This window comes from Bombina bombina, chromosome 11 (genome assembly GCF_027579735.1).
Source record: "Bombina bombina isolate aBomBom1 chromosome 11, aBomBom1.pri, whole genome shotgun sequence".
NCBI lineage: Eukaryota > Metazoa > Chordata > Amphibia > Anura > Bombinatoridae > Bombina > Bombina bombina.
The window spans coordinates 195,987,655-195,998,377 of NC_069509.1; the positions used below are offsets into that span (position 1 = coordinate 195,987,655).

Consider the following 10,723-nt stretch of genomic DNA (forward strand, 5'->3'; position numbering starts at 1 on the left):
GGTATATTTGTCTTTAAAATTGCATAACATGGGGTGCAAAGTGGGCGGAGTTTCAGCAAATATAATGTGCTATATCTCCGAAACCAAACCGCCACAAACGTTTGTTTTTGCGACACAAATCAGCACAAACAAATGGTATATTTGTTTTTAAAATTGCATAACATGGGGTGCAAAGTGGGGCGGGTTTCATAAAAAAATAAATAATGCGCTATATCTCCTAAACCAAACCGGCACAGACGTTCGTTTTTGCGGCACAAACAAATGGTATATTTTAATTCAGTTTTTACAAACATGGGGTGCCAACTTCATTGAGTAGAACATCACCTTACTCAGAAGCCCAAGCTATGTACTTTATCTAGAGAGTTCTACTGGTTTCATCAGGGGCCAAGAGCAAAAAACCCTGTCTAGTAACTGTAGGGGCAGTCACTAATTAAATACTAGACAGAATAATGCAAAGAAAAGATTAGTCTGAGAATAACCTGTAGGTGTATGTTATAAAGTTCCATTAGCTTTTAAAATACTGGCAAAATAAGTGTAAAGTTTTAGTGTCTATAAAACAGTGGGAGCTGCCATGTTGTAACTTAGGTTACCTTCTTTGCTGTGACCAATTAGGGACAGTTATAAATAGGTCACTAGAGTGTGCAGCCAATGGCTGTGTGGTATATAACAGTGTTCTGCACTTCCATTTCTAACAGGAACTCAAAATATCACAGTTTCATAATGGAATTACAGGAAAAGGGGGACAAAATAAATAGTATATTATAGACTTTTTTTATACTGTGTGTGTATATATACACACAATTTATTATTTTATAATACAATCTCAAAGTGTTTAATATCCCTTTAATCTTAAAGGGACAGTCCAAAACAAACTTTCATGATTCAGATAGGGAATATCAATTTAAACAATTTTCCAATTTACTTCTATCACCAATTTTGCTTTGTTCTCTTGGTATTCTTAGTTGAAAGCTAATCCTAGGAGGTTTATATGCTAATTTCTACGCCCTTGAAGGTGGCCTCTTATCTCAGGGCATTTTGACAGTTTTTTTTCACCACTAGAGGGTATTGGTTCATGTGTTTCATATAGATAACACTGCTCACGCACCTGGAGTTCTTTGGAGCCACCACTGGCTAAAACTGAGATAAGGAGGCAGTTTGCAGAGGCTTAGATACAAGGTAATCACAGAGGTAAAAAGTATATTAATATAACTGAGATAAGGAGCAGTCTGCAGAGGGTTAGATACAAGGTAATCACAGAGGTAAAAAGTATATTAATATAACTGAGATAAGGGGTAGTCTGCAGAGGGTTAGATACAAGGTAATCACAGAGGTAAAAATATATTAATATAACTGAGATAAGGGGTAGTCTGCAGAGGGTTAGATACAAGGTAATCACAGAGGTAAAAAATATATTAATATAACAGATAAGGGGGCAGTTTGCAGAGGCTTAGATACAAGGTAATCAGAGGTAAAAAGTATATTAATATAACTGAGATAAGGAGCAGTCTGCAGAGGCTTAGATACAAGGTAATCACAGAGGTAAAAGTATATTAATATAACTGAGATAAGGGGCAGTCTGCAGAGGCTTAGATACAAGGTAATCACAGAGGTAAAAAGTATATTTATATAACTGAGATAAGAGGCAGTCTGAAGAGGGTTAGATTCAAGGTAATCACAGAGGTAAAAAGTATATTCATATAACTGAGATAAGGGGTAGTCTGCAGAGGGTTAGATACAAGGTAATCACAGAGGTAAAAAGTATATTAATATAACTGAGATAAGGGGGCAGTTTCCAGAGGCTTAGATACAGGGTAATCACAGAGGTAAAAAGTATATTAATACAACTGAGATAAGGGGGCAGTTTGCAGAGGCTTAGATACAGGGTAATCACAGAGGTAAAAAGTATATTCATATAACTGAGATAAGGGGTAGTCTTCAGAGGGTTAGATACAAGGTAATCACAGAGGTAAAAAGTATATTAATATAACTGAGATAAGGGGCAGTCTGCAGAGGCTTAGATACAAGGTAATCACAGAGGTAAAAAGTGTATTAATATAACTGAGATAAGGGGCAGTTTGCAGAGACTTAGATACAGGGTAATCACAGAGGTAAAAAGTGTATTAATATAACTGAGATAAGGAGCAGTCTGCAGAGGCTTAGATACAAGGTAATCACAGAGGTAAAAAGTATATTAATATAACTGAGATAAGGGGCAGTCTGCAGAGGCTTAGATACAAGGTAATCACAGAGGTAAAAAGTGTATTAATATAACTGAGATAAGGAGCAGTCTGCAGAGGCTTAGACACAAGGTAATCATAGAGGTAAACAGTGTATTCATATAACTGTTGGTTATGCAAAACTGGGGAATTGGTCATAAAGATTTATCTTTTGAAACAATAAATGGTGTAGACTGTCCCTTTAATTCTATCCTTTCAATAGATATTGCCACGCTTGTCTTCATCAGCGTTTATTTAGCATTGTATGTTACAGAAAATGCACAATGAAAATATAGCTTAAGATGTAACAAAGAAAAAATGCTTCCGATGATGACCTAAAGGTCTTGCTGTGGAGAATGCAGAGGAACCGCTATAGTTGTCCTGAGAGAGAAAATTCTGTCACTTTAAAGGGGCCCCAAGAAAGGAAGCCAGGGATTTCCAACCTTTTCAAGTTAGGGGCCACCTTGTTCTTTTATTTCCACCCTCAAGGCCGGTGACACAATACAAATGTCCTTTGTCAGACCAACAGCACTGGTTGTTAAGTGACTCTTCTCTGGGTCTCTTATAATAAAGCTGCTCTGCTCCAATCACACAGCAATTCTACCCTGCACCCCAATCCAAGGCAAATACATCTGTGACTGCACGTTCCCTATCTGTCTCTCCATCTAACCTGTAAGGTGAGCCGGTACACTCAGCTATTCCAGTCTTTGTGCTCTAACCTTTGTACCTCATTAATATGGTTTATGACCAATATCATTTCAAATGCACTTTCATTTAAAGGAACAGTAAACAACATTTCTGTTGTATTGCTATATAATATTAGCCAAATCTAAAGGTTTTTATTTTCTAGAACCAAACTCCACCCACTTTTTTTTTTATTTGCAGGAATTAATCTGAGCTTTAGCGGTAGATTTATCAAGCAGCGGATGCTGCAATCTACCCCCCGTATTTTCAGGTTCCCCTGAAACTTGTTAAGAAGCAGCGCTTATAAGACCGCTGTGGCTTAACTCGTCCGCCCCCTCTTAGGTGGCGAACAGCAATCATCTCAATTGGGTTGATTGACACCCCCTGTTAGCGCCTGATTGGCCGTGAATATGTAGGGGGCAGCATTGCACAAGCATTTGACAAGAAATGCTTGTGCAGTGATAAATGCAGACAGCATATGCGTATCCAAAAGATTATGTGATTTCACTCCATGGCAGTGAGTAGGTTTTATTTCTTAAAGCTTAGCGGAGCATTCAGATTATACTTTATTTATAAAGCGGCAACAAATTCCGCAGTGCTGTCCCTGGGGTGCCCCATAAGATTAGATGCGCTCATCTCGCTCTCCAGGGTACAACCAATTTCACTTTAAAGGGAGAGTGAACACCTTGAGATTTGAAAATAAAATGAGAAATGTCTGTCTATCAGTCACAACTATGCTCCCACTGCAATATTATTATTAAGCTACAACAATTTTCCTGGTGCCCAAAGTGAATAAAATATGCAGTATATCTTCAGTTTGGGTTTTTTGTTTGTTTGGAACCTTCAGCACCGAAACTGATTGCAGAGAACACAGGAGAGGGGTAAGGAGCTGAGATTGACAAATGAGCTTCTTTGTTTACAGTGATGTACAAGGGTCTGACCATTCATGTGTACAACTTACCCTGTCCAATCCTCACAGAGCATCACTAAATGATTGATGTGAAGGCCAGCAAGTCAGGCTTTAAATCCTAAACAGGCTTGTCCAATCCACTGTTAACCGAGTATAGGGAGGTGTTAGTTTAGTAAATATCAGCCATCTCTTGCTCATTTCTACTTCAGCTTCTGACCAGTGCAGTGGTGTGTGCATGTGTCGGCTTGCTGTGCAGAATCAGAGTTTTTCTTGCAGTGCAGTGTAAACTGAAGACTGCATATTGTATTCACTTTGGGCACCAGGAAAATTGTAGCTTAATAATAATATTGCAGTGGGAGCATAGTTGTGACTGATAGGTAGACTTGCTGCCTTTATATGGTTTATATGGGGAAAAATAATTTAAGTTAAAGGGACAGTCTAGGCCAAAATAAACTTTCATGATTCAGATAGAGCATGTCATTTTAAACAATTTTCCAATTTACTTTTATCACCAATTTTGCTTTGTTCTCTTGGTATTCTTAGCTGAAAGCTTAACCTAGGAGGTCCATATGCTAATTTCTTAGACCTTGAAGCCCACCTCTTTCAGATTGCATTTTAACAGTTTTTCACCACTAGAGGGTGTTAGTTCACATATTTCATATAGATAACACTGTGCTCGTGCACGTGAAGTAATCTGGGAGCAGGCACTGATTGGCTAAACTGCAAGTCTGTCAAAAGAACTGAAATAAAGTGGGCAGTTTGCAGAGGCTTAGATACAAGATAATCACAGAGGTTAAAAGTATATTATTATAACTGTGTTGGTTATGCAAAACTGGGAAATGGGTAATAAAGGGATTATTTATCTTTTTAAACAATAAAAATTCTGGTGTAGACTGTTCCTTTAATGCTTAGTGTGCAGAAACTATCGCCTAGATTACGAGTTGTGCGTTAACAGGGGTGCATTGCTAACTTGCAGTTTATTCTCACCGCTCACTTTCCTGCAGCGCTGGTATTACAGGTTTTTATGAACCCGGCGTTATCAGGCAAGAAGTGAGCGTAGAGCAAAATTGCGCTCCACACTGCACTCCAATACCAGCGCTGCTTAAGTGAGCAGTGAGCTGGTTGTACGTGCTTGTGCACGATTTCCCCATAGACATCAATGGGGAGAGCCGGCTGAGATAAAGTCTAACACATGCAAAAAAGCAGCGTAAAACTCAGTAACGCAACCCCATTGATTCCTATGGGGAAACTAAAGTTATGTTTACACCTAACACCATAACATGAACCCTGAGTCTAAACACCCCTAATCTTACATTTATTAACCCCTAATCTGCCGCCCCGACATCGCAGACACCTACATTATACTGATTAACCCCTAATCTGCTGCTCCGGACATTGCCGCCACCTACATTATACTGATTAACCCCTAATCTGCCGCCCCGACATCGCCGACACCTACATTATACTGATTAACCCCTAATCTGAAGCCCCAACTTTGCTGCCACTATAATAAACATATTAACCCCAAAACCACCGTACTCCCGCATCGCAAACACTGTTTAAATATTATTAACCCCTAATATGCCACCCCTAACATCTCCGCCACCTACCTACATTTATTAACTCCTAATCTGCTGCCCCCAAGTTGCCGCCACTATATTATATTTATTAACCCCTAAATCTAACCCTTACACCCCCTAACTTAAATAGAATTAATATAAATATAAAGAAAAATTCCTATCATTAACTAAATTATTCCTATTTAAAACTAAATACTTACCTATAAAATAAACCCTAAGCTAGCTACAATATAACTAATAGTTACATTACATCTAGCTTAGGGTTTATTTTTATTTTACAGGCAAGTTTGTATTTATTTTAACTAGGTAGAATAGTTACTAAATAGTTATTAACTATTTACTAACTACCTAGCTAAAATAAATACAAATTTACCTGTAAAATAAAACGTAACCTAAGTTACAATAACACCTAACACTACACTACAATTAAATACATTTCCTACATTAAATACAATTAAATAAATTAAATAAAATTAGCTAAATTACCAAAAACAAACAAACACTAAATTACAGAAAATAAAAAACAAATTACAAGATCTTTAAACTAATTACACCTAATCTAATAGCCCTATCAAAATAAAAAAAGCCCACCCAAAATAAAAATAAAAACCCTAGCCTAAACTAAACTACCAATAGCCCTTAAAAGGGCCTTTTGCGGGGCATTGCCCCAAAGAAATCCATTCTTTTACCTGTAAAAAAAAAATACAAACAACCCCCCAACAGTAAAACCAACCACCCACACAACCAACCCCCCAAATAAAACCCTAATTAAAAAAACCTAAGCTCCCCATTGCCCTGAAAAGGGCATTTGGATGGACATTGCCCTTAAAAGGGCATTTAGCTCTATTGCAGCCGAAAGCCCTAACCTAAAAAATAAACCCACCCAATACACCCTTAAAAAATCCTAACACTAACCCCCTAAGATTCACTTACCGGGAGAAGTCTTCATCCAAGCGGCAAGATGTCCTCAACGAAGCCGGCAGAAGTGGTCCTCCAGACGGGCAGAAGTCTTCATCCAGATGGCATCGTCTATCTTCATCCTTTTGAAGCGGAGCGGCTCCATCTTCAAGACATCCGGCGCGGGGCATCCTCTTCCAACGATGTCTTCTTGATGAATGAAGGTACCTTTAAATGACGTCATCCAAGATGGCGTCCCTTAGTTTCCTATTGGCTGATAGAATTCTAGCAGCCAATCGGAATTAAGGTTGAAAAAATCCTATGGGCTGATCCAATCAGCCAATAGGATTGAGCTTGCATTCTATTGGCTGTTCCAATGAGTTAATAGAATGCGATCTCAATTCTATTGGCTGATTGGATCAGCCAATAGGATTGAAGTTCAATCCTATTGGCTGATTGCATCAGCCAATAGGATTTTTTCAACCTTAATTCCGATTGGCTGATAGAATTCTATCAGCCAATCGGAATCTAAGGAACGCCATCTTGGATGACGTCATTTAAAGGTACCTTCATTCATCAAGAAGACGTCGTCGGAACTTGGAAGAGGATGCTCCGCGCTGGATGTCTTGAAGATGGAGCCACTCCGCGCCGGATGGATGAAGATAGAAGATGCCATCTGGATGAAGACTTCTGCCCGTCTGGAGGACCACTTCTGCCGGCTTCGTTGAGGACATCCTGCCGCTTGGATGAAGACTTCTCCCGGTAAGTGAATCTTCAGGGGTTAGTGTTAGGATTTTTTAAGGGTGTATTGGGTGTTTTTTTTTTTAGGTTAGGACTTTGGGCTGCAATAGAGCTAAATGCCCTTTTAAGGGCAATGCCCATCCAAATGCCCTTTTCAGGGCAATGGGGAGCTTAGTTTTTTTTTAGTTAGGCTTTTATTTGGGGGGTTGGTTGTGTGGGTGGTGGGTTTTACTGTTGGGGGGTTGTTTGTATTTTTTTTTTACAGGTAAAAGAGCTGATTTCTTTGGGGCAATGCCCCGCAAAAGGCCCTTTTAAGGGCTATTGGTAGTTTAGTTTAGGCTAGGTTTTTTTTTAATTTTGGGTGGGCTTTTTTTATTTTGATAGGGCTATTAGATTAGGTGTAATTAGTTTAAAGATCTTGTAATTTGTTTTTTATTTTCTGTAATTTAGTGTTTGTTTTTTTGGTAATTTAGCTAATTTTATTTAATTTAATTGTATTTAATGTAGGGAATATATTTAATTGCAGTTTAGTGTTAGGTGTTATTGTAACTTAGGTTAGGTTTTATTTTACAGATACTTTTGTATTTATTTTAGCTATTATAATAATTTAGCTATTATAATAATAACTATTGTACCTAGTTAAAATAAATACAAACTTGCCTGTAAAATAAAAATAAACCCTAAGCTAGCTACAATGTAACTATTAGTTATATTGTAGCTAGCTTAGGGTTTATTTTATAGGTAAGTATTTAGTTTTAAATAGTAATAATTTAGGTAATGATAGGAATTTGTATTTAGATGTATTTAAATTATATTTAAGTTAGGGGGTGTTAGGGTTAGACTTAGGTTTAAAGGGTTAATAAATTTAGAATAGTGGCGGCGACGTTGGGGATGGCAGATTAGGGGTTAATAATATTTAACTAGTGTTTGCGATGCGGGAGGGCCTCGGTTTAGGGGTTAAGAGGTAGTTTATGGGTGTTAGTGTACTTTTTAGCAGTTTAGTTATGGGTTTTATGCTACAGCTTTGTAACGTAAAACTCATAACTACTGACTTTAAAATGCGTTAGGAATCTTGTCGGTATAGGGTGCACCACTCACTTTTTGGCTTCCCAGGAAAAACTCGTAATACCGGCGCTATGGAAGTCCCATAGAAAAAAGCCTTTACGAAATTTACGTAAGTTGATTTGCGATAAGGCCAAAAAAGTGTACACCTATACCTGCAAGACTCGTAATACCAGCGGGCGTCAAAAAGCAGCGTTAGGACCTGTTAACGCTGCTTTTTTACCTTAACGCATAATGCAGAATTCTTTAACATTAGCTTAGCGGCAAGTTTATCAATCAAACTATTGCCGCTCCTGGCTCTACTTAGCGGGTCTTAATTTGCATAAGCGCATCGCGGGCACGCTGTCTAGTAACAGCAGGCTCGATTGCGCCATTAAACTGAATGTAGCTCGTTCCTGCGAGCTACATTCAGTTCAATGGCGCGATCGAGCCGGCTGTGACTAGACAGCGTGCCTGTGATGCACTTATGCAAATTAAGACCCGCTCAGTAGAGCCAGGAGCGGCGTTCAGGAAAATTGCATTTTGGAATATAGTATCTCCGCAATAGTTTGATTTATAATCTTGGCACTAAGCTAATGTTATATAATTCTAAATTATGTGCAGAATTCTATAACATTATTTTGTAGGTTTACTGTCCCTTTAACTCAATCAACTAGAGGGGCAGCAGCAGCAGGGACATTTTCAGCATCTGTTGTAGCAGGCTATCCCATGTCCACCAGGAGTAGGAGATATGCAGGACCAAACAGTACCAGAACTAGTAGAAGCAGCGGCATAAGTAGCAATTCGGGTTGTATAAGCCCACTTTTTTTTTTTTGCTTTTATGGAGGCTTTATTGAGTATTCTCAGATAACTTCTGTAGATTTTTTTATAGATTGACCAAATTATGGAAGCACTATTAGTCACTGTCTTCTCCAAGGAGTCTGTCAAAGAGGTATTCTCCCATTCCCACCTCAGCTGCCTTAAGACGCTTCAGATTGGTGATATGGTCACCCAACTTCTTAATTAGCTTTACTTCTTTGTCCAAATATTCTGACTCAAGGAAGTCACACATATGAGGATCAACATGACCAGTGGTAGTCTTATGCAAGTCCAGCAGGGCCTGGTTCACATTCCTTTCTAGTTTTAGGGTATATTCCATGGCTTGGGTCCCATTTCCCCACTCATCAGCATCTGGCTTCTTAATATCTTGAAGCACCACCCTTCCACCACGTTTGTTTTGGAATTCAAGGAACGTCTCAGACTGCTCCATCTTCTCAGACTGTTTACGGAAAAACTTGGAGAATTTGGGCAGAGCAATATCATCACGGTCAAAGTAACTTCCCAGAGACAAGAAGGCATAAGAAGTATGTAACTGCAGGTTCACAATGCGGTTGACACCAGCCTCTGCTGATGGTAATTGTGGCGGATCTGGGAGCTCATGGTAAAGTCGAGTGCTATATAATGGGATGTCTGTGTAAATGATAACAAGCGAAGTAAACAAGTTCCGTTCAAGCACTGTTGAAGCAAGAACCGTCCCACAAGTATTACTGAGATATATCTGACTGAGATAAAACTGCGGTCCCTGGCGCCCCTATCATACCAACGGCGCTGACGGGTTTGAGCCGCCTGGAGGTTGGAGTGGACGGTCCGAGTCAGGGCCTCCAGGCACTCCCTAAACTCCAGCACGTATGGTACGATAGGAGTACCGTCACTAGTGACTTCCCCCTCCCAATGCTCTCGGATTAAGTCTAGGGGACCCCGTACCCTCCTTCCGAATAATAATTCAAAGGTAGAGAACCCCGTGGACTCCTGAGGTACCTCACGGTAGGTGAAAAGCAAATGGGGTAGAAATCGCTCCCAGTTCTTCTGGGTATCCATGAACGTGCGGAGCATCTGTTTCAGTGTTCCGTTAAACCGTTCACAGAGCCCATTAGACTGGGGGTGATAAGCGGAATTTACAATGGGTTTCACCCCACATGCCCTCCACAACTGGTGGGTAATCTCGGCCGTAAACTGGGTGCCCCGGTCCGAAATAATCTCCCGGGGAAATCCCATGCGGGAGAAGATTTTGATGAGGGCATCCGCCACGGTCTCGGCATATTAGCCAGAGCCATCGCCTCGGGATATCGGGTGGCATAATCCACGACTGTGAGTATATACCTCTTTCCCGAGGGGCTAGGCTTGGCTAGGGGGCCAATGAGGTCCACCGCCACTCGACTAAAAGTCTCCTCTATTATGGGGAGGGAGTGTAGCTTCGCCTTATATCAGTCTCCTCTTTTCCCTACTCATTGGCAGGTATCACACGTCTGGCAATACTGCCTAATATCTTTGGTGATCCCTGGCCAAAAGAAATTCTGAGTTAGGCGATGCTTCGTCCGACTAACTCCTAGGTGGCCTGACAGCAGAATATCGTGGTCAACCCGTAGCAGTTCTCGTCTATACCTCTGAGGTACTATTAACTGCTGAACGGACAGGGGAATAGATCCGGCCACTATCTTCTCTGCATACCTGTACAGTAACCCCTTGTTCCAACCGTACCTCTCTCCTTCCAACCCCGCCTGATTCTGGTCTACCTTATCCCTATGTACTTGCAACAAGGGGTCAGTGGCCACTTCGCTACCAAACAATAGTGGAGGGGCCCAAGAGACATTAGG

General features: G+C 40.2%; 1 pseudogene; it reads right to left on the bottom strand.

Annotated features, from left to right (window-relative positions):
- Window positions 1–8,985: 8,985 nt before the first annotated feature.
- On the bottom strand, window positions 8,986–9,509 carry LOC128641570 (ferritin light chain, oocyte isoform-like; annotated as a pseudogene).
- Between the last annotated feature and the right edge of the window lie 1,214 nt (window positions 9,510–10,723).